The following is a 21881-nucleotide window of genomic DNA, read 5'->3' as shown; positions in this document are numbered from 1 at the left end:
TTTAATATACATTGATGGATCATGATGTAAATATGTCAAATTTTCACTTATGGAGGTAGATTCATCTGTTAAAAAGTTGTTTGAAATTGAATGAATCAATTCCCTTGTTTTTAGAGGCATGCTGTTCTGTTGCCTGATTTCTAGTTCTCAGTTTAGAATTAGTTGAAATAGCTCCTAAACATGTGAGCTCGACCCCTAGAGTCTAGGATGAGCTATGGTTTGTCTATATCATGTTGATTTTCAGTCATTAGCATGGTTGGACTTTTGAGAAATCCTTGAGCTTCATTGTACACTCATATCAATTGAGACCAGGATTTGCAGCACTCTTTGGGATCCCTGTGGCATTTTGTTTTGGTACAATGATTTTCTTTGTAATTGTGAATTTACTTATGTGTTATGTATGACATTATCTATCTTGTTTCTTCCTAACTAAATCAAATAAGAGTGTAAGTAGAATCCATTGAAATTGCAGTGCTCTACATGAGGTTTGCTTTAGTTTCTTGATGTTTTCAGCTGTTTGGAGAGGATCCATGGTTTCTCTTGCCCTCTTCAACTCCTCACCTGTCTAATCCCTCCATCTCATTCGATTTGAAGTGCCAAAATCAGTTTCCTACCTTGCCCCATTGAGATCTCTGCAAGATTGAGCCTCATTCCCCGCACCCAAAATCTGCCTTTCCATTAGATCCAACAAAACATCATTTTATCCAATCAAATTCTTTGCACATATACCTAGCCTAAGATCAGTAGTTAAATCAGTCATATCTCAAGCCCTTAGTGATTATAATTTGCTGAGATTGAACGGAAGAGAGCCCTCTCTCGACCTGGTAGGGCTAGCTACCAGGTTAAGCGTGGTTTGATGTTGGTCCTGGATCCTACCTTTCTCATCCTGAGGTAGATTTAGGCCCTAACATAATGGCGACCATACTAGGGAAGAGATTGTTTGTTTGTTAGTGTTCTTCGTTTTATAAACTACAGACAAAGTCTGAAGATTAGCCAGGTAGCCTTTGAAACGCTTTTGCTTTGCATTAGCACAAGTAGATAAATGCCACTTTAGTCAATCTCCGGTCTAGTTTTATAAATGGAATATCTAACTTGCAAATCACCCCAGTACATCTCATAATTCTAAGCTTTTGGATGATAAGTTTAGGATTTGATAAGCTGAACAAGTTGTTAATGTCCATTTTATTTCTTGGAAATAATAGCACACTGGCTTCCAGAAGACATACCAGAGCAAATTTGGACCCTGATCCCCCTCCTGTGTACGAAAATCCCAATCCTATTCCGAGAATCCTTCGCCAAGGAAGTTCTGTGATTCCTATGTTCAAATCTCATTCATGTTCTGTTGGCTTTGAGTATCTCAAGGATCTTGAGTTTGATGAGCAGTTCGAGTTTTCTTTGTTTGAAACCAAATTTGAAAGCGTTGTTGCTTCAACTGCCTTAAATCCAGAGTTTGTTAGAAATCTTGAAACTGAAAGGGCCAATAAATCTATTGATGATTATATCTTGAATCAGCTCCAGACTTCAATTGTGGCTTCTAATATTGCTGATTTCTTAGAGACTGCATCTGCAACCCTTGGGTCATCTGCATTTGCATCTAGCTCAAAAATTCCCACCGAACCGCCTTTCATTCTATTGTGGTCACCAACAACCCCCCTCTTTGTTTGATATTATTGCAATAACATCAAGCAAAGGGGGACCCTTAACCAAAAAATCCAAAAAATTCTTTTGTATTAACTCCCTAAGAGCTATATCGCGTCGCAAAGGTAGAGAGAAGCGTTTTCCCAAAGCGCATAAATACGCTGCAAAGGAGCGACGTGAAAACCCATCGCATCGCATGCATTAAAAGTGCTCAAAAAGGGAAAACCTAAGGAATCGCCGACGGCCGATATGCGACGTCGCACGTCGCAATGTCACATAAGCAGCACAAAGTGATAAAACGAAAACCTTGCGATCTTGCGATCTGCGATCCTACAAAACTGCGATCTGCGATTTACGGTTTGCGACAAATGAGACTATCAATTGCTGCGATGACACTTCTTAACATCGCAATCTTCAACGTTGCGATGCAAATCGCAGGAACCATTCATTGCAAACATTCCTCGACATGATCTGTAAGCCCAAAATTGAGCGCGCACCTTACAGGAAATTAATGATTGTACGCCTGTGTATCCAAAGATGATTGTGTTGCGTTTTTCGAAGAGTCAAGCCATAATGGGTGTCATGATTATGCATTCATTAGAACTTAATGCTTTCATGTCAATCTTTTCGTCGTGTCTCTTTTCATTTGCGTGAACTATAAGGCAGCAACTAATATAAATCTATATGCAGGAAACATCTAAGGAAAAGCGCCAGAGCTAGAAGAACAGAGAGGAGATGACTTCGCAAATGGATACCGCATGCAGCAGGACCGCGGATTCCAGAGTATCACTCAACAAATACTGATGGAAATAGACTATCCAGGACTCAGAGTCAAAGGCGCACAAAAGCAAAGCGTTTACGAAAGATCCTGAAGCCCAAATTGGGTAAAGCAAAAAGAAAAACGCTTAAGAGGGAAGACGTCTCAGAAAAGCCTGGAACAAAGAACGGAAACAAGTTTCAATTCAGAAAATTGTTCAGGCAACAAAGTCCCTACGGCCGGAAACCGAAATAGCAACAACACAATCAGTTTGAAAGAAATCTGAGTTGTACTAAGCATACACGCCGTGAAGACACTCCTCCAGAAGAAGACTTTCAAAAATATCTTCTAGTTTGTCAGAAAGAGGTGCCAGCTCTTGTTATTTCTAATTTTCAAGCTCGAACAAAAGGAAAGAACAATCAACCGACTCTTTCAGGGCGAACAGCGCATTGCTTACAGCACTAAAGAGAAAATACAGAAACGGTTAGAAATTAGATTCAGTTTTTAGAAATAAATTTGTTTTAGTAAAAGGGCGGTCATTTGAAGCCGTTCCATAAATTTGTGTAATTAAGATTAGTCGGTTAGTAGTATTTAACCCTTCTCATGGCATTTGGAGAAGGGTCCGGAAATTTGTCAAAAAACTTGTCCTCATAACATGCACTTTTGCACCCTCGGAGGGGGTTTTTGATGAATGGACGGATCGAGATTTATTTATGTTTGCATTTTAATGTCTGCTACTGATGTTGCACTTCTGTACTCTTAGTAGGCATTAGAAGTAAGTAGAAATAGATCATTATTGCTTGAGGTTTGTGAGTACAAAATCAGTCATAAATGGTACTTTTATCTCTTGACGAATTTCTGCTTGCATTCTTAGAGTAATATACAGCTGATGTTGCTTATATGTTAATGTATGAATGTGTGGGTTACCATTTGGCACTTTTGTATGTTGGAGTCATTTATTTGTGCTTAACATATGAATAACTGATTATGCGATATGCTGTTCACAACTGTTTTGCTTAACTTTTTACGCAGGATGGTTCATCTTAATTGATTTATATTCTTATGATAGCTGAATGATCTTTATTATCAGTTATTGTATGAAATCTTTTTAGATCGCATAATGGAAAAGTTCTACCCCGGGTTAGTGTAGATTAGATGTGTTGTTTTCTTTAGATTATAATAGCATAGAGTCAGCTTAGAGTTAGAAATTAAATTAGCTTAGAAATATCTCTAGATTTAGTATCATCACATTCTACACACACACATCACCAAACTCTACACACACACACCCTTTAGATTGGGAAGCTGGTCCCATTATCCCCAGTCGGACCCGCTACACCAAATGGGCACGGAGCCGCCAACCAGGTTCCCGACTGGGTGGGTATCCCCCTTGTTGTTGACCCGATTTCAGGGCCTTCAACATATTTGGCGCTAGAAGGAGGGCACGAACTATGAATGGCACCTAAAGCAATATCTAAATACCATTCTGAGAGTAATACACCCTCATCAACTCCCTCGACTTCTCCAACACGGTTAAACCCGGAATTTGAAGTCGCTCGAGTATCCACCACTGCTACATACTCGAATATATCAGACCAATCTATCATTGAACCCCCTGAAATTCAAACTTTGATTCGTAAACTCCAGGGATTCTCTATTTTTAACCAGAGGTCTGATAAATCTAAAAGCAGCGTGACTTCGCAGTACAACCCTGCTCATCCCCTTACCAGATTAAAGAGTGAAAAATTTGGCATACAACCAAGTGAACTCCCTCTCCCCACCAGGAAAAGAGCAAGGAAAACACCACCAGAGTCTGACAGTAAGACTCTTTCATCCACTTCGTCCATTTCAACTCCCTCACCGCGAAGTCAACCACCCACATCTTCATTCCAACTCACTCACCCATCTTCCACGATCCTTCCTCTTCAAACATCAAAGATCTTAATATCTTCATCTTCTCAGCATCAGGGATCATCTTCTGCACTTCCATTGACTAGCAGCTCAACGATGGCCCAGTCTCCATGGAACAATCCTGGGGTGGTTTTAATGCCTCCACCCTTGAGCCCAATACTGGCCCATCCTGAGAAATGGCTACCTAAATTCAATCCAGAAGCAGGCATGCTAGCCGAAGAACATATCAATAATTTCATGCTTTCTGTTAATCTCAACGGAGTTACTAACGAAGACGCTGTTGTCTGGATTTTCCCCTATACAATGCAAGGAACAGCCGGGTCATGGTACTTTTCGTTACCTTCCAGATCCATCACAAGCTGGGACATTTTTCAAAGTCAGTTCCTCACCAAGTTTGGTGATGACAGATCCACAGCGACATTGATCAATGACCTATCTAATCTTAAAGCTGAGGCTAGAGAACCCATTAAAGATTTCAACTTACGGTTCAGTAAGATCCTCAACAAAATCCCCGCTACTTCACAACCCAGCGAGGAAGTAAGATGTGAATGGTACATCACGGCTTTACCATCAAACTTGGCTATCTTCGTAGATAGGGCAAACAAGACCACCTTAGTTGACAACTTGACAAAGGCGTTAGCAGTGGAAAAACGCGTGGTAGCCCTAGAAAAGAGATCTGCTATAGAAGAACGCAAATCTAAGAAAATCTCTTTCAAAGAAGACACCAAGAAGAAGCAAACGAAAGATCCTTTCGATTTGGAAGGATTACAAAAGGTGTTGAAGGCCATGTCCAATGAGATGATTGACATCAAGAAACAAGTAGCAGAGACTTCTTCGAAAAAGCCCTATAGAACTTTTAAAAGAAATCCTCCCATGGAGGTAAAACCACCCAGTGCTGTCTCAAACGTTGAATCTGAAGAAGACGAAGAAGAAGAGAATGCCACTGAAGGGCAGACCGACGATGAAGAAGTTGTGGAACTACAAGGAATGTGGGACTTCATCCTCCCACAAGAAGAAGATCAAGAAGCATTTCCTGTTAGCACAAGAAGCAAAAATCAACTTGATCCTCCCCAAACTACCCCTAAACAGAAGGGCGCAAGCCCTGCAACAAAAGATAAGGTCGCAACAAAGAAGACAACTGCTAAAGCGACCCAGCTTAGCCCAGTCCAATCAGATCAAGCACCTCCATCAAGAACACTGATAGTGTCGGATGAAATGGAGTATAACATCATTGATGACATGAAGAAGACTAGGGCTAATATTACTCTTTATGAATTGAGCAAATTGAAACATCAACAGAAAATAATGATGAAAGAATTACATGCTGTGCCTACTACATCTTTACCTACAGCTGTAGCTTCCCACAACATGGGAAGACCTCCAACCAACGCGATCAATAAGATTGATCCAAATGACATCGCCTTGATTGGAGGAAGATCAAGATCTCATACTCCTCCTTTTCTTCTCACCTATGAAATCTTCAATAAAAACGTGCACAATTGCTTGGTCGATTCTGGTGCTTCAACGAATATTTTACCCAGGTCAATATGTGCCAAATTGAATGTTCAACCTCAAAAATCCGCAGTACGTATAGTTCAACTTGATCGATCCCAAGTCGAAGTGATTGGTGAACTTAATCAAGTGACCATAAGATTGTCGTCTAACCCAAAAGTGTGTCAGGTTATCGACATTCTAGTAGCTGATATCCCTGAATTCTATGGTTTGATTCTTAGCAGGGATTGGTCGGAGAAACTCCACGGATATTTCTCAACCGACTGGTTGCACATGTGGTTACCATACAATGGTAAACCAAATCAGATAAAGGTTGAACGAGAGTTGCACCAAAAATACATAGTGACAGAATTGGAAGGAGAAAATGAAGCCATAACATACAATAGCAGCATCATAGGCAATTACGCAGTAGATTCTTTCCTCGGCAATTTCAATGCTCATATTTCACCTTACTTAGAGAATTCAGTTTTGTCCTAAGTTGAAAATTTTTCCCAAACTGATGACTCAAAATGTTTTAGTTTTTTAGATAATTTTGTAAATACATCTTTGTTTTGGAAATTATATTTTGACGGCTCTAAATCCAATGAGGGAGCAGGGGCAGGATGCGTTCTGATTAGCCCAGACGGGAACAAAATTATGCTCACATGCAGACTTGAGTTCGATTGCACGAACAATACAACGGAGTACGAAGCCTTGGTCCAAGGCCTATACAAAGCAATCGGATATAACGTTAAGTATCTTCAAGTCTTTGGAGATTCTGAGATCGTCGTCAAACAGGTATGTAACACCATACATTGCCTGTCAATTCATTTAAAGCACTATCAATCTTTAGTTCAAGATCTCACTGCACATTTCATAGCATTCAACATCTCGTCAATTCCAAGAATTCAAAACACGAGCGCAGACCTGTTAGCTAACGTAGCCTCTAGACTTATTCCCTCCGAAGATTTTAGTCCTGATAGGTTTTCAATAGAATTAATCTTTAGACCATCCATCCCTGACAACATCACCAATTGGAGAGTATTCAACGACGATCCTGACATCGTAAATTTCCTCACTTCTGAAGGATCCTACTCAAATAAAATAATTGATGAAGACCATCATGACCACCAAATACAACAAAACGACACTGACAATGCTATATCGAAATCAGTGGTCAAGTTAGAAGATTTATATGATTTGAAAAGTCGGTTTAAAAGGTCTGCCAATGCTAAACTCTACAGTTCTACTTTGAACTATGAATTAGTAAACCTAGGGACCGATCAGAAGCCACAAAACGTTAATCTAGGCCACGGCCTAGCCCCTGAAGAGAAATCAGCATATATCCGTCTTCTGAGACAATACAAAAACGTTTTTGCCTGGAATTACGATGAGCTGAAGACATACAATACTTCTATCATTCAACACGTTATCCCTATGATTGACAATGAAAAACCTGTCCAGCAGAAGCTTAGAAAAATACACCCTAACCTAGAAAATCAGATAAAAACTGAGCTAAATAAGTTGTTGAGAGCCAAAATAATTTTCCCCGTCAGGCATTCCAAATGGGTATCCAATATGGTGCCCGTTAGAAAGAAAAACGGAGACATTAGAATCTGTATCGATTTCCGAAATCTCAACAAAGCCTGTCAGAAAGACAACTTTCCCCTCCCACCTATGGAGCAAATATTACAGGCAGTAGCAGGCTCAGAATTAATGTCTTTCCTGGATGGATTTTCAGGATACAATCAAGTACTGGTGCATCCCGATGATCAGTTAAAGACTACGTTCCGAACCAAATGGGGCACATATGCATATCGAAAGATGCCATTTGGTCTGATCAACGCCGGAGCTACCTTTCAGAGAGCCATGGACATCGCGTTTAAAGGGTTAGTCAATAAATCAGTAGTGATTTACCTGGATGATATAACAGTGTACTCCAAAAAACGAAGCGACCATCTCAAAGATTTGAAGCAAATCTTTCAAAGATGTTTAAGGTATGGGATTTCACTTAACCCAAAGAAATCTTTCTTCGCCTTAAGTGAAGGGAAATTGCTAGGATTCATAGTGTCGAAATCTGGTATTCACATAGAACCCGACAGAATCAAGGAAATTTCCGAAATATCCATACCCCATAACAAGAAAGCCATGCAATCTTTCCTTGGACAGATCAATTTTGTGAAAAGGTTTGTCCCTGATTTTTCACGCATTATTTCTCCCTTACAAAATATGATAAAAAAGAATTCAAATTTCAAATGGGGTCTAGATGAGCACGAAGCATTCAACTTGATCAAACAAGCTATCATTAATGCTCCATCTTTGGCCACCCCAAATTTTTCAGAATCTTTTATCTTATACACTTTTGCCTCAGAGAAATCTTATGCCGCGATTTTGACCCAAGCAAATCAAGAAAAGGCGGAAGCTCCAATCGCATTCTTTAGCTCGAACTTACAAGGTGCTGAACTTAATTACTCAGACGTGGAGAAACAGGCATATGCCGTTTTCAAAGCGATCAAATATTTCAGACCTTTTCTACTTAAAGCCCACACCAAAGTCGTAGTACCGTTTCCAGCGGTAAGAAACCTTCTGGTACAGAAGGACGTGGGCGAAAAGAGAGCTAATTGGATTACCGCTTTACAAGAATATGATCTTGAGATCAAACCAGCAAACATCGTAAGAGGTCAAGGCTTCTGCAAAATGTTAGCTGGAGCATCGCAGATTTCTGAGAACTCATCTGAAGGGGTACATACGTATGAGGTAAGCCTAAACGACGCAGAATCATTATATGCTGACACCATTTATTTTCTTAAGAACGGGTATGCTCCATCACACCTGGATCACACTAAGAAAAGAGCTCTGAGATTAAAAGCTAAACAATACCAGCTCATAAATGATGTTCTGTTTAAAAGGAATTATGATTCTGTACTCCTTAGGTGTCTTGAGAAAATTGAAGCTGAAAAGGTTTTGCAGGAACTCCACGATGGACCAGCAGGTGGACACTATGCCGGAGATGCGATTGCACATAAAATCTTGCGTGTAGGATATTATTGGCCCACGCTGTTCAAAGACTCATACAATCACGTAAGGAAATGCAAAGTCTGCCAGACTGCTGCAGGAAAACAAAGGAAACTGTCCATGCCGCTACAACCGGTCAACATCGAGCAACCATTCAGCCAATGGGGCTTGGACATAATAGGTGAGATCGTTCCTCACTCTTCTAAGCAGCATAGGTATATCCTTATGGCAACTGATTATTTTACTAAATGGGTAGAAGCAGTTCCTCTCAAGACAATCAATTCTGAAAACATTATTGAGTTCATAGATCAATTTATCATTACTAGGTTTGAATTGCCAATGACCTTAATGTTTGATAATGCCTCATATTTTTCTGGAAATACCATGATTGAGTTTGCGCTTTAAAGAGGGTTTAAACTGAAATATTCTGCCAACTACTATCCGCAAGGTAATGGATTGGCTGAATCAACAAACAAGAACCTAATTAGAATTATCAAAAGAACAGTTGAACAAAACCAAAAGAATTGGCACAAAGCGTTGGTAAATGCTTTATGGGCTGACAGAATCACAAAGAAAGCTTCAATCAACACTTCTCCCTTTAATTTAGTTTATGGGAAAGAAGTGGTTCTTCCGACTCACCTAGTCATTCCCTCTTTGTCTTTAGTACAATACATCGATGAAGTATCTACTTCTTCTTTACAAATAAGACAAATGGAAATAATCAAACTAGAATAACAAAGAGAACAAGCTAGGAAAACCCATGCTCATCACCAAGCGCTAATAAAATCCTCTTTTGACTCAAGCATCATAACCAGAAAAAAATTTCAGATGGGTGATTTAGTTTTGAAATGGGATAAGGCTCATGAAGAAAAGGGCAAACATACGAAATTTCAGAAGCTGTGGCTTGGCCCTTTTCAGATTGTAGAAGTCGTAGGCCCGTCTACATTTGTGTTGCAGGATTTGGCAGGTAGAAGAGATTCTTTACCTGTCAATGGACTGATTCTTAAATTATATTTTCCATAGAAGAGAATTCTTCTAATTTTTGTAGGTTAGTCTTAGTTTTTATTTTTTGAATAAAACCGGTTGTAAATGATCATTTAAAAAGGATTCATGAAAGAGCGCACCAATTCTCTATTAGATTTTGATTTCGCTTGTACAAATAGAAATTTTTTTGAAAAATCTGATTTTTATTATTGACAAATAGAGTTAACTTCACACTGATTACGATATTAGTTTCAACCTCAAAAAACTTTGACAAAAGCAACCTTTGGTAAAGAATTGTTTTGTATCAGCACAATGAAAGGTATCATCAATAATAAAATAAATATTCTCTGCGAAACTGCTCTTTTCAAAAACTCTATTATTGTCGTCCAGAGCTTTCTTAAGGAAAAACAATGACTTCCTCCCTGCTAAAAGGAAATCGCAGCATTTAGAGAAACAATCCAAGGAAAACACTATATCTCAAAGAATAAGAGGTCTCATCACGAGCCGGCTTATCATGATCACAGAGATTATAACTTGCTGACTTTGCCAATACTGTCTATCAAAACAGGGCAACGACTTAAATATTGTTGCAATCAGAAGACAAGAGGTCTCATCACGAGCCGGCTTGTTCCGCAAAAGTGTAAATCAAGTGAATGACTGTGTCATAATTTGGCCACCAAACCAAGACATTGTTCTTTAGAGAATTAAAAAAGGAAAAATTGTCAAAGAAGGATTTTTCTCTGGAATGTTGCGAGTAACCTCAAGCAGGAAAAAGGATCATTGCTGGATAACATGGTAACCCTGTCGAGGCTATGGACGCTTGCGGGCAGCAGAGGCTCTACTTACGACAAATGAGTATACTTTAAAGCCAGTACGCAGAGAAGACCTTATTTTATCTTTAATAAAGACCGAGTAATGTCTGGTGTGAATGCAAGAAAAATCCTGAGGAAGCAAACAATTGGAATATAAAAAGGGTTGAGACAAAGTATCGTTGACAGGGTGAGGGGTAATCTACTCTATCTGTCCATAACAAAATTTAGACATGTGAAAATTTTGCTGTTTCGGAAGTGAACGGTCAATAGAAAAGCAGAGATAACTGGTTCTTCACAGTGAATCGCCATTGTTGTGGTCACCAACAACCCCCCTCTTTGTTTGATATTATTGCAATAACATCAAGCAAAGGGGGACCCTTAACCAAAAAATCCCAAAAAATCTTTTGTATTAACTCCCTAAGAGCTATATCGCGTCGCAAAGGTAGAGAGAAGCGTTTTCCCAAAGCGCATAAATACGCTGCAAAGGAGCGACGCGAAAACCCATCGCATCACATGCATTAAAAGCACTCAAAAAGGGAAAACCTAAGGAATCGCCGACGGCCGATATGCGACGTCGCACATCGCAATGTCACATAAGCAGCATAAAGTGATAAAACGAAAACCTTGCGATCTTGCGATCCTACAAAACTGTGATCTGCGATTTACGGTTTGCGACAAATGAGACTATCAACTGCTGCGATGACACTTCTTAACATCGCAATCTTCAACGCTGCGATGCAAATCGCAGGAACCATTCATCGCAAACATTCCTCGGCATGATCTGTAAGCCCAAAATTGAGCGCGCACCTTACGGGAAATTAATGATTGTACGCCTGTGTATCCAAAGATGATTGTGTTGCGTTTTTTGAAGAGTCAAGCCATAATGGATGTCATGATTATGCATTCATTAGAACTTAATGCTTTCATGTCAATCTTTTCCTCGTGTCTCTTTTCATTTGCGTGAACTATAAGGCAGCAACTAATATAAATCTATATGCAGGAAACATCTAAGGAAAAGTGCCAGAGCTAGAAGAACAGAGAGGAGATGACTTCGCAAATGGATACCGCATGCAGCAGGACCGCGGATTCCAGAGTATCACTCAACAAATACTGATGGAAATAGACTATCCAGGACTCAGAGTCAAAGGCGCACAAAAGCAAAGTGTTCACAAAAGATCCTGAAGCCCAAATTGGGTAAAGCAGAAAGAAAAACGCTTAACAGGGAAGACGTCTCAGAAAAGCCTGGAACAAAGAACGGAAACAAGTTTCAATTCAGAAAATTGTTCAGGCAACAAAGTCCCTAACTCATTGAGTCATTCGTACGGCCGGAAACCGAAATAGCAACAACACAATTAGTTTGAAAGAAATCTGAGTTGTACTAAGCATACACGTCGTGAAGACACTCCTCCAGAAGAAGACTTTCAAAAATATCTTCTAGTTTGTCAGAAAGAGGTGCCAGCTCTTGTTATTTCTAATTTTCAAGCTCAAACAAAAGGAAAGAACAATCAGCCGACTCTTTCAGGGCGAACATCGCATTGCTTACAACACTAAGGAGCAGATACAGAAACGGTTAGAAATTAGATTCAGTTTTTAGAAATAAATTTGTTTTAGTAAAAGGGCGGTCATTTGAAGCCGTTCCCTAAATTTGTGTAATTAAGATTAGTCGGTTAGTAGTATTTAACCCCTCTCATGGCATTTGGAGAAGGGTCCGGAAATTTGTCAAAAAACTTGTCCTCAGAACATGCACTTTTGCACCCTCGGAGGGGGTTTTTGATGAATGGACGGATCGAGATTTATTTATGTTTGCATTTTAATGTCTGCTACTGATGTTGCACTTCTGTACTCTTAGTAGGCGTTAGAAGTAAGTAGAAATAGATCATTATTGCTTGAGGTTTGTGAGTACAAAATCAGTCATAAATGGTACTTTTATCTCTTGACGAATTTCTGCTTGCATTCTTAGAGTAATATACAGCTGATGTTGCTTATATGTTAATGTATGAATGTGTGGGTTACCATTTGGCACTTTTGTACGGTGGAGTCATTTATTTGTGCTTAACATATGAATAACTGATTATGCGATATGCTGTTCACAACTGTTTTGCTTAACTTTTTACGCAGGATGGTTCATCTTAATTGATTTATATTCTTATGATAGCTGAATGATCTTTATTATCAGTTATTGTATGAAATCTTTTTAGATCGCATAATGGAAAAAGTTCTACCCCGGGTTAGCGTAGATTAGATGTGTTGTTTTCTTTAGATTATAATAGCATAGAGTCAGCTTAGAGTTAGAAATTAAATTAGCTTAGAAATATCTCCAGATTTAGTATCATCACATTCTACACACACACATCACCAAACTCTACACACACACACCCTTTAGATTGGGAAGCTGGTCCCATTATCCCCAGTTGGACCCGCTACACCAAACAGGCACGGAGCCGCCAACCAGGTTCCCGACCGGGTGGGTATCCCCCTTGTTGTTGACTCGATTTCAGGGCCCTCAACACATTCCCACCATCCCTGTGCAGCGTACTGTCCCTGATAAAAAATTTGTAGTAGTGTCACCTCCGTCCAATCCTTCTACTCCTCAAACATCCAAGATTGCTTCGCCTCCACACACACCTCCTCATACACCCCATACATCAGCTCCACCCACTCCCCCAACATCCCCAAGACTAACTGCAAATCCACCAAGAGCAATGGCTGCTCGTTTTTCACCCCTCGTGCTGCCTCAAAATTTGGATGATATTCCTGCTAATTATCAAAGTAAAATTCCATTGTTTGAAGGCACCCCTCACAAGTGTTACAGCTCAGCAACATGTGGATAGGATGATAGATTTCTTTGACCTCCATGAGATTGATGCAGAAAATGTGACCATGAGACTGTTTGTACAAACCTTTGGTGGTGAAGTGAGGAAATGGTTCAGAGCTTTGTCGGCTGCAAGTATCACTACATTGGCTAATCTGCAGAGACAATTCTTGGATCACTGGGAAGTGAAGAAAAATCCTCTTCAAATCCTTTTCGAATACGAGAACATCAAGTGTAATGTTGGTGAGTCTGTTCAAGATTACTGTATTAGATTCAATTCAGTTTACAATGCAATTCCTGATCATATAAAGCCACCTATGGGGTTGGCCTTGATTAAGTTTCCAGACGGTTTTGATATTGATATGGCCTATCAATTAAGAGAGAGAGATCCGGCCACTTTGGAAGACATGCAGAAAATTGCAGTCAGCGTTGAAGCTAATCTCCTTGCCAAGAGAGCTAGAGCAAAGGCTGAAAAGAAGGTAACAATAAAGGAAGAGGTTTCCACTTCAGATCAAGTGCTTCGGAAGATGGAGAAGATGTTTGACAGATTGACAATTGACAAATCTGAACCACAAGTTAGAAATCCTAACTTCTGTGGCCAGCAGCAGCCACAATTTAGGATAAAACAAAGAGAGTAGCGAGCACAAGATCAAGCAGCGCAGCAGCAGGTGAAGACACCCTTGCAGCAAAATTTTGTACATGGTCCGGAATTAGATGAGGAGGAGAATGTAATCGGAGAAGAGAATCATTTCTTTACACCTGATGATATGCCAATTTTCATCACTGAAGATGAAGAGTACTCCAAGAATTCAGCTGAACAGAGGGATGAAAATTTCATTCTAGCAAATGAAACAGTTCTTGAGGAAGAGTCCGATGAATACCAAAGAGGATACATGAATGCTTTGTCAGCTCAGCAGCGAAAATATTCACTCCAAAGTAGAGATGTGCCCGTAAATCCAATTCAGAAAAGGAAGGAGGCAGCAACGTCAAAGAATGACCCTCCCAATGTGCAGAAAAAGGGAAAAGAGACAGTTGATCCTAACACCAACAAAATGCCATCAGCAAGTGAAAGACCCAATTAGCCAAATGTGTCAAAGGAGAAAACAGAAAAGAAGGATGTTTCAGTGAAAGAGGTAGAAAAAGTCTCAGTTTTTAACTTAGAAAATGAAATTGCTAAGTTAAAAATATCCATTCCTTTGACTGAGTTGATGAAGAACAACAATTATAAAGGTCAGGTAAGATTTTAAATTTATATCCATCATCCAGCATGGTAAACATGGAGGATGACAGTCCCGAGCTGATATTTGGGCCAGAATTGGAAGGTCAGTCTCAAGATAGTGATGTCGCTCCTTTTTATATCAGTCTCAGGGTGCATGACTTTGTGTTACATAATGCTATGTTTGATTCTAGAGCCTCTCATAATCTCATGCCTAAGGCTATCATGGAGAAATTGGGATTGGATATCACTAGAAAATATCATGACCTTTACTCTTTCGATTCTGGTAGAGTAAGGTGCATTGGTCTTATCAAGGATTTGGTGGTTAGTTTGGATCAGATTCCGGATAAAAATGTTTTGATGGATGTGGTGGTGGCGGATATACCTCCTAGATTTGGCATGCTTCTTTCCAGATCTTGGGGAGAAAAGATTAAAGGGACAATGCAGCTTGATTTCTCCTATGCTACCATTCTCGTGTTCGGTCAGATGAGGGAACTATATCGGGAACAAAAAATGAAGTACATGATCACTAGCAAGGAGAAGTCAGTAAATCATCCAATCAACTATGTACACAATGATTTAGAATCATTTGTTTTGTATTCAGATAACTTTAATGATGTAAATAGCCAAGTAGTTGAAGTAGAAGACATTCCCAATATCACTGAAAATTTCATAGAAGTCTTAAGGCAAGAAAGGCAAAGATTTGATAGTACCGCTATGAAATCAACCTCCCGACAGCAGCAACATATGGATGGACAACAAGGAAAAGAAACAGAATTTCAACATTTGGAAGAGGATGAAGCAGGCATGTGGAGCATGGATTTTTATGGCGCGGTAGGAAGGGAAGGTGCTGAGATTGGTATTTGGATACGCAACCCCGTTTTCACCCCAAAAAAAGTACCAAGCAATGTAAGGGTCTGTTCTTATAAACTAGCTTTTGACTGTTCAAATAATGAGGCTAAATATGAAGCTTTAATTGTTGGCTTGAAAGTTCTTAGAAAATTGAATGCTAAGAGGATTTTAGTGTATGGCGACTCCGAGTTAGTTATCAAGTAGATGAAAGGGGAATACCAAGCTAAGCATCCTCGAATGCAGGCCTACCACAATGCGGTGTTGGATATCTTGAAAGTATTTTCTGATTATACTATAACATGTGTTTCCCGTGCTCAGAATGTCATTGCAGATTCACTTGCAACAACAGCAACTAATTTGAAAATTCCGATGAATTCAAACAACAAGTTTTAGATTCACATCAAGCATCACCCAACTGTCCCCGAAAATCAAAGGTATTGGCAAGTGTTTCAAGATGATGATGAGATCGATGAATTTCTGCAAAATAAAGGTAAGTTCAAAGACACTTCTATTGATGTGGAGTACGATGATGGTGAAGCGGATATAGAAGTCAATCAAATGGAAGTTTTGTAGCTCAAAGACAACATCATTCCTAAAGGTCTAATACCTTTAGAGGAGCTGTTTGATCAGGATGATGTGGCCCGGAAACCGAGCTTGCTGCCAACCGAGAAAGGAGTTGAGGATGTGAACATTGGATCAGCTGAAAATCCTAAGATGGTGAAATTGTCAAAGGCATTGCCTCCACAGGTAAAAGCAAAGTATATCAGTTTGTTATCCTCTTTTACTGATGTATTTTCTTGGGATTATTCAGATTTGAAGGCATATGACACAAGCATAATTCAGCATGTCATCCCGATCAAGCCAAATCAAAAGCCTTTTCGTCAGAAGCTAAGAAGAATAAATCCGAAGCTGCTGCCCTCAATCGAGAAGGAAGTGAATCGGTTGTATAAAGCTGGTATCATAGTCCCCATAAGATTTTCAGATCGGATTTCAAACTTAGTGCCCATTCACAAGAAAACAGGTGAGATCCAGTTATGCATTGATTCTAGAAATTTGAACAAAGTATCCTTGAAAGACAACTATCCATTGCCTAAGATGGTTCACATACTTCAGAGAGTAGTTGGAGAATCCTGCATGTCGCTACTCGATGGTTATTTAGGTTATAACCAAATTCTGGTCCATGAGGATGATAGAGAAAAACTGCGTTCACCACTCTGTGGGGAACTTTTCATTACGCGAAGATGCTTTTTGGATTGAAAAATGTTGGTGCAACCTTTCAGTGGGCAATGGATATCGCATTTGCTAATGAAAAAGATGTCTTTCTAGTTGTTTATCTTGATGACTTGACCATTTTCTCTAATTCAGATGAAGAGCACCTTTATCATTTGAAGATTGTGTTTCAGCGGTGTAGGAAGTATGGCATCTCTCTCAATCCAAAGAAAAGTTTGTTCGCCATGGATGAAGGCAAGCTTCTTAGGCATATTATCTCAAAGGAGGGCATCCGCATCGATCCAGCTCGGGTGGAGGCCATACAAAATATTGATTTCCCACAAAGTAAGAAAGAAATCCAATCCTTCAATGGTAAGATAAATTTCTTACATCACTTTGTGCCCAATCTTGCAGAACATTTAAGAGAAATCACAAACATGCTCAAAAAAGATAGTGCAGTAAGGTGGACTGAGGAAGCAGTTAAGTCTTTCAATTTGGTGAAATTAGCTCTTTCTTCAGCTCCGGTTTTGATCAGCCCGGACTATACTCAGGATTTTATTTTGTTTTCATTTGCCTCGGATCATACTATGGCAGCGGTCTTGATGCAGAAAAGAGACCAGCTTGAGAAACCAATTGCATTTTTCAGCAGAACCATAAGGGATGCAGCATTGAAGTACAATATAATTGAAAAACAGGCCCTTGCTTTGGTAAAAGCATTGAAATATTTTCGGGTTTATATTTTGCATTCTCACATCCTCGCTTATGTCCCTAACACTGTTGTTAAGGATGTCCTAGTGCAAACAGATTCGGAAGGGAGAAGGGGCAAATGGATTGCTGCCTTGCTGGAGTATGATGTGGAAATCAAACCGACAAAGCTCATTAAAGGACAGGGGTTGGCTAAACTAATGGCTAAGTCAAATTTGCATGCCTTGGACATTAATCTAATTGCTACTATGTCCGAGGAAGATGAAGAGAATCTACCCTCTCAGGTATCAGAAATTTTCCTTCTTTCTCCTTGGTATTCGGACATTGTTTATGTACTCCAAAATTTGTCATCACCACCTAGAATGGCTAAGAACAAAAGTAGGACACTGAAATTGAAGGCTGCAAAATTTTGTATTATGAATGGTGCACTCTATTGGAAAGACCTCGGTGGTGTCTTGCTGAATTGTTTAGTAGAAGAAGAGGCAAAATAGGTTATGGAAGACTTTCACAAGGGAGATTGCGGAGGCCATCTTTTCTGGAAGACAATAGCCAATAAAATCTTGAGAGCGGGGTATTATTGGCCAACTCTTTTTGCTGATGTGTACAAAATAGTGGCTAGTTGCCACGAATGTCAGATTTTTCAAGGTAAGAGGAAGTTGCAGCCTTTACCACTCAAGCCCATTGAAGTAAGTGCTCCATTTCAACAGTGGGGTTTGGATTTCATTGGTGAAATTCATCCTTCTTCTTCAGCACAGCATATATGGATCCTCACAGCCACATATTATTTCACCAAATGGATTGAGGCGATTCCTACGAGGCATGCTACTAATTCGGTAATCATCTCATTTCTTGAAAACAACATTTTGTCTCGTTTTGGTTGTCCAAATAAGCTGATCACTGACAATGCAACTGCCTTTAAATTGAAAAGAATGATTGACTTCTGTCATAAGTATCAAATCACTTTGGGGCACTCGACTGCCTATTACCCTCAAGGTAATGGATTGGCGAAATCCTCAAATAAATCTCTTGTCAACATTATCAAAAAGGTGATGGAAACTAACAAGAAAAGTTGGCACAAAAAGCTAGTCAATGCACTTTGGGCAGACAGGGTAAGTCAAAAGAAATCTATAGGCATGTCTCCTTTTGAGCTTGTGTACGATGTGGACACAGTCTTCCTGACTTCTCTGGCAGTCTCGGTGGTCAAACTTCTGCAAGAAGCTGGCAGTGAAGATGATAGTTTGCAGCAAAGGATCAATCAAATGATTCATTTGCAACAAACTAGAGAGGAGGTATTTCAGAACACTTTCAAGCTGCAAGAGAGAATAAAGAGAATTATGACAAAAAAGCAAAGGTGGACATGTTTGAAATAGGAGACATAGTGCTGAAATGGGATGCAAGGAACGAGGAGAAAGGTAAACATGGAAAATTTGAAAATCTTTGGAAAGGACTGTAAAAGATTGCTGCAGATCGGGGCCAGAATGCTTTCCTTTTGCAAGAGATGAATGGAGAAGACTATCGTGGTGGGCCAGTCAATGGTCGGCTCCTCAAATGGTATTATTTGTGAAATGTTTTCTGCTGTCCTACTCATAATTGTATATACCGGTTTGTTTAAATTCTATTGCAAGTGTGTACTGTTTTCATTCTTCAGTTTGGGGCCCAAGGTGAAGGCTATAAAGCTGAGGTTTGATTTCAGTTTTGGTTTGGTTTTATAGAGTCAGGTCTTTCAGTCAATTTTAGTCTTGAAAATGAGTCAATTTTGAGTCACATTCAGTCCTGAAATTGAGTCATTAAGTCAAGAGTTTAGTTTCGGTTTGTCGAAGTTATTGACTCCATAGCCCAATGGACGAAGGCACTGCCTACTTTCCCAGAGATCTATAGTTCTTGGCACCTCCAAGGAGCTACCATCCCCATTGGAGCCAATGTTAGTGTCGGTATCTTCATCCCTCCATCAGAGATCAACTCCTCTTGTTGCATTGCATATTAAGTGTTCCGCCCAGTCAGCTCCATTCCATTAGGCGCATGGATCATCTGATGGTAGTGGCTTCTCCTACAGTTTCCCTCATGTCATTTACTTGCTGGCTCATGTTTATTTATAAAAAATTGTATACAGTCACCTTTTTGTCTTAAAGATTGCAAAAGTCTTTTCTAGGGTTTCATTGTCATTTAGGTCTAGGGTTTCATCAAAAAGGGTTTTAAAAAGTCCAATAATAACCAGCAGGCACATGAGGAGGTCCCAGCATCAATAAATTTCATGATCAAGTGTTCAAATATGTGTTTTTCCTCAAAACAGAGTTTTTTAGGAAAAACATGGTATCGTTAGATTTTATTGTACAAATTCATGTAATTTTTATTTCCTTCATATGTAAATTACTTCACCTGCAACCCTGGTCACTTTTCCTAGCCTCAATAGCTCCAACCCCCTGCAAAGAAAACAAGACACAGGTCATTCAGTTCATCACAAGCAAATAAAGTGAAAAAGCTCAAAAACAGAGTTATAAAAATAAAGTCATTTTCCAAACATTGTAAAGTGGGTTTTATGAACCAAAAAATTAAAAGCTCCTTGTATATAAGTTATTTCTTCCATTGAAAGGTTCATTTGCATTTCAAAGACAAAGTTGGGCAAAGAAAAGTCGTGTTGGTGAGAAAGCAAGAGAAATCGGTGAAAAATTGCCCCAAGATAGAGTCGCGGCGCATTGGGCCACGATTTCCAGTGTTAAACTGAACGGGCACGGCACATACACAGGGCGCGGCGTGTTGGGTTTGATGCGCGACGCATAAAGCCGGCAAGCCTGAAATCTTCAGCCACTTGTCCAAAATGCCAAAATCACCAAAATATTCCAAGTAAGTACCGTTCTCCTCTTGGTTAGTGAAAGATTTTACTACACAATTTACGGTGGTTGTCTTATGGTGATTGTTTAAAAAGAAATCAAACCCTATCTCTTGAAATCTCTCAAAGGAAACTGCTGCCTAAGGTTTGTATTGACTATTTAGCCACCAAGTCCACCTTTCTACTCCCTCACTCCATTTTCCCTCATGCCCCTATTCCCTAAACTCACATATCCCTAAACTCACATATCCCTAAATTCACATATCCCATATCCCTGATTTCCATTTCCCAAAACCCCAAATACAAATTCCCAAACCCTAGTCCTATACCAAAAGCTCCCAAATTACTCTCTAATTCCCTGTTCCCTTAACTAAACCCTGTCCCATCTGCCCCTAAATCTCTCATTGTTTCCACCCTCCACAGTCCCTCATATCACTTTTCCCTTGGTGGAAAAAGTTAAAAAACATCACAATCACTTACTCCTTATCAAGGCAGCTCCAAGAAAGTTCACCCACTAGCAGAGATGGCATCTGATCCCACATATGATTATGAAGAGGAGACACACAGTCACTCACCTATAGAGGTACATGCACCCAGGAGGCCTCATAGAGGTGGCAAACATATTCGAGAAGAACCAACCACTCTCGCTGAGTTACAGGCCTGCCCTCTTGCCATCACTTGTTTTCAGCACCAGTCCTTCTATGAATTTTGTGAGAAGGTTGCTAGCATTCATTTTCATCATGAGTTGGCTCGTTTGTTTGTGTTGCATTTACATGATGGTCAAGCCACTCTAGCTGGTGTCACTTTCACATTAACACCAGAATCTATTTCCCTAGCAACCGTATTCCTAAAATTGGAGAGCAATGGAACAAGAGGCAGCAAATTGACCGGCAGAATTATGAACCATACATAAAACCTGGTTATTTGAGACAGCTCAGGAGAGTTTTTCCTTTTCGGTACCTCAAAGATTCATATGCTCCTTTAATGAAACTGATCATGAAGCATTTCAACGGTTTTCCCATTTATATGCTTATCATATCAGACTGTTGATGCATTTTACCAGGGTGAGGATGATGAACCTCCCCTACTTCATGTGCCGAAACATTGAGAAGATGACCACCCTAGTACAACACAAGACTCCTTAGCATCAGTTCAACAATATATATCATTTTGCTCTCATTAAAATTGTGGTCATCCATCAGCTTGGCTTACACAGCATCACTTGGGAGGACTTCATTTCTTGTGAGTTTTTCACAGCTCCTCAGGGACCTTCAAAGACTGTACATGAGACAGGTGGACCTTCATATCAGCATGAGGGCCATGAGACATAGACTGCTAGTATGGCGGTGTTTATCACCTATCAGAAGGGCACTAGACGGTTGTTCGCAGCAGCTAAGCGAGTATTATCTCCACCCGGGGTGGAAGGGGTCTCGCTTTTGCCATCAGCACAATAGGTTTAGGACAAAGGCAAGAGGCTGCTACAGGATGAAGGACCATCAGGTGAGCGGGAGACTGATTTCATTCTCATTGAGGGTGATGATACGGATATGGGCCCGCAGAGCACAAATCTCAAAGAAGTCATTCAAGAGTAGCAGGCGGACATCAATGCCTTGTCCCTCAACTTGGAAAGGGCTAAATGGAAAATACAGTAC

The sequence above is a fragment of the Pinus tabuliformis genome, chromosome X (assembly GCF_031772625.1).
Source record: "Pinus tabuliformis cultivar Carrire ecotype Pingquan chromosome X, CPIR1, whole genome shotgun sequence".
Taxonomy (NCBI): domain Eukaryota; kingdom Viridiplantae; phylum Streptophyta; class Pinopsida; order Pinales; family Pinaceae; genus Pinus; species Pinus tabuliformis.
Note: the sequence above shows the minus strand (reverse complement) of the source record.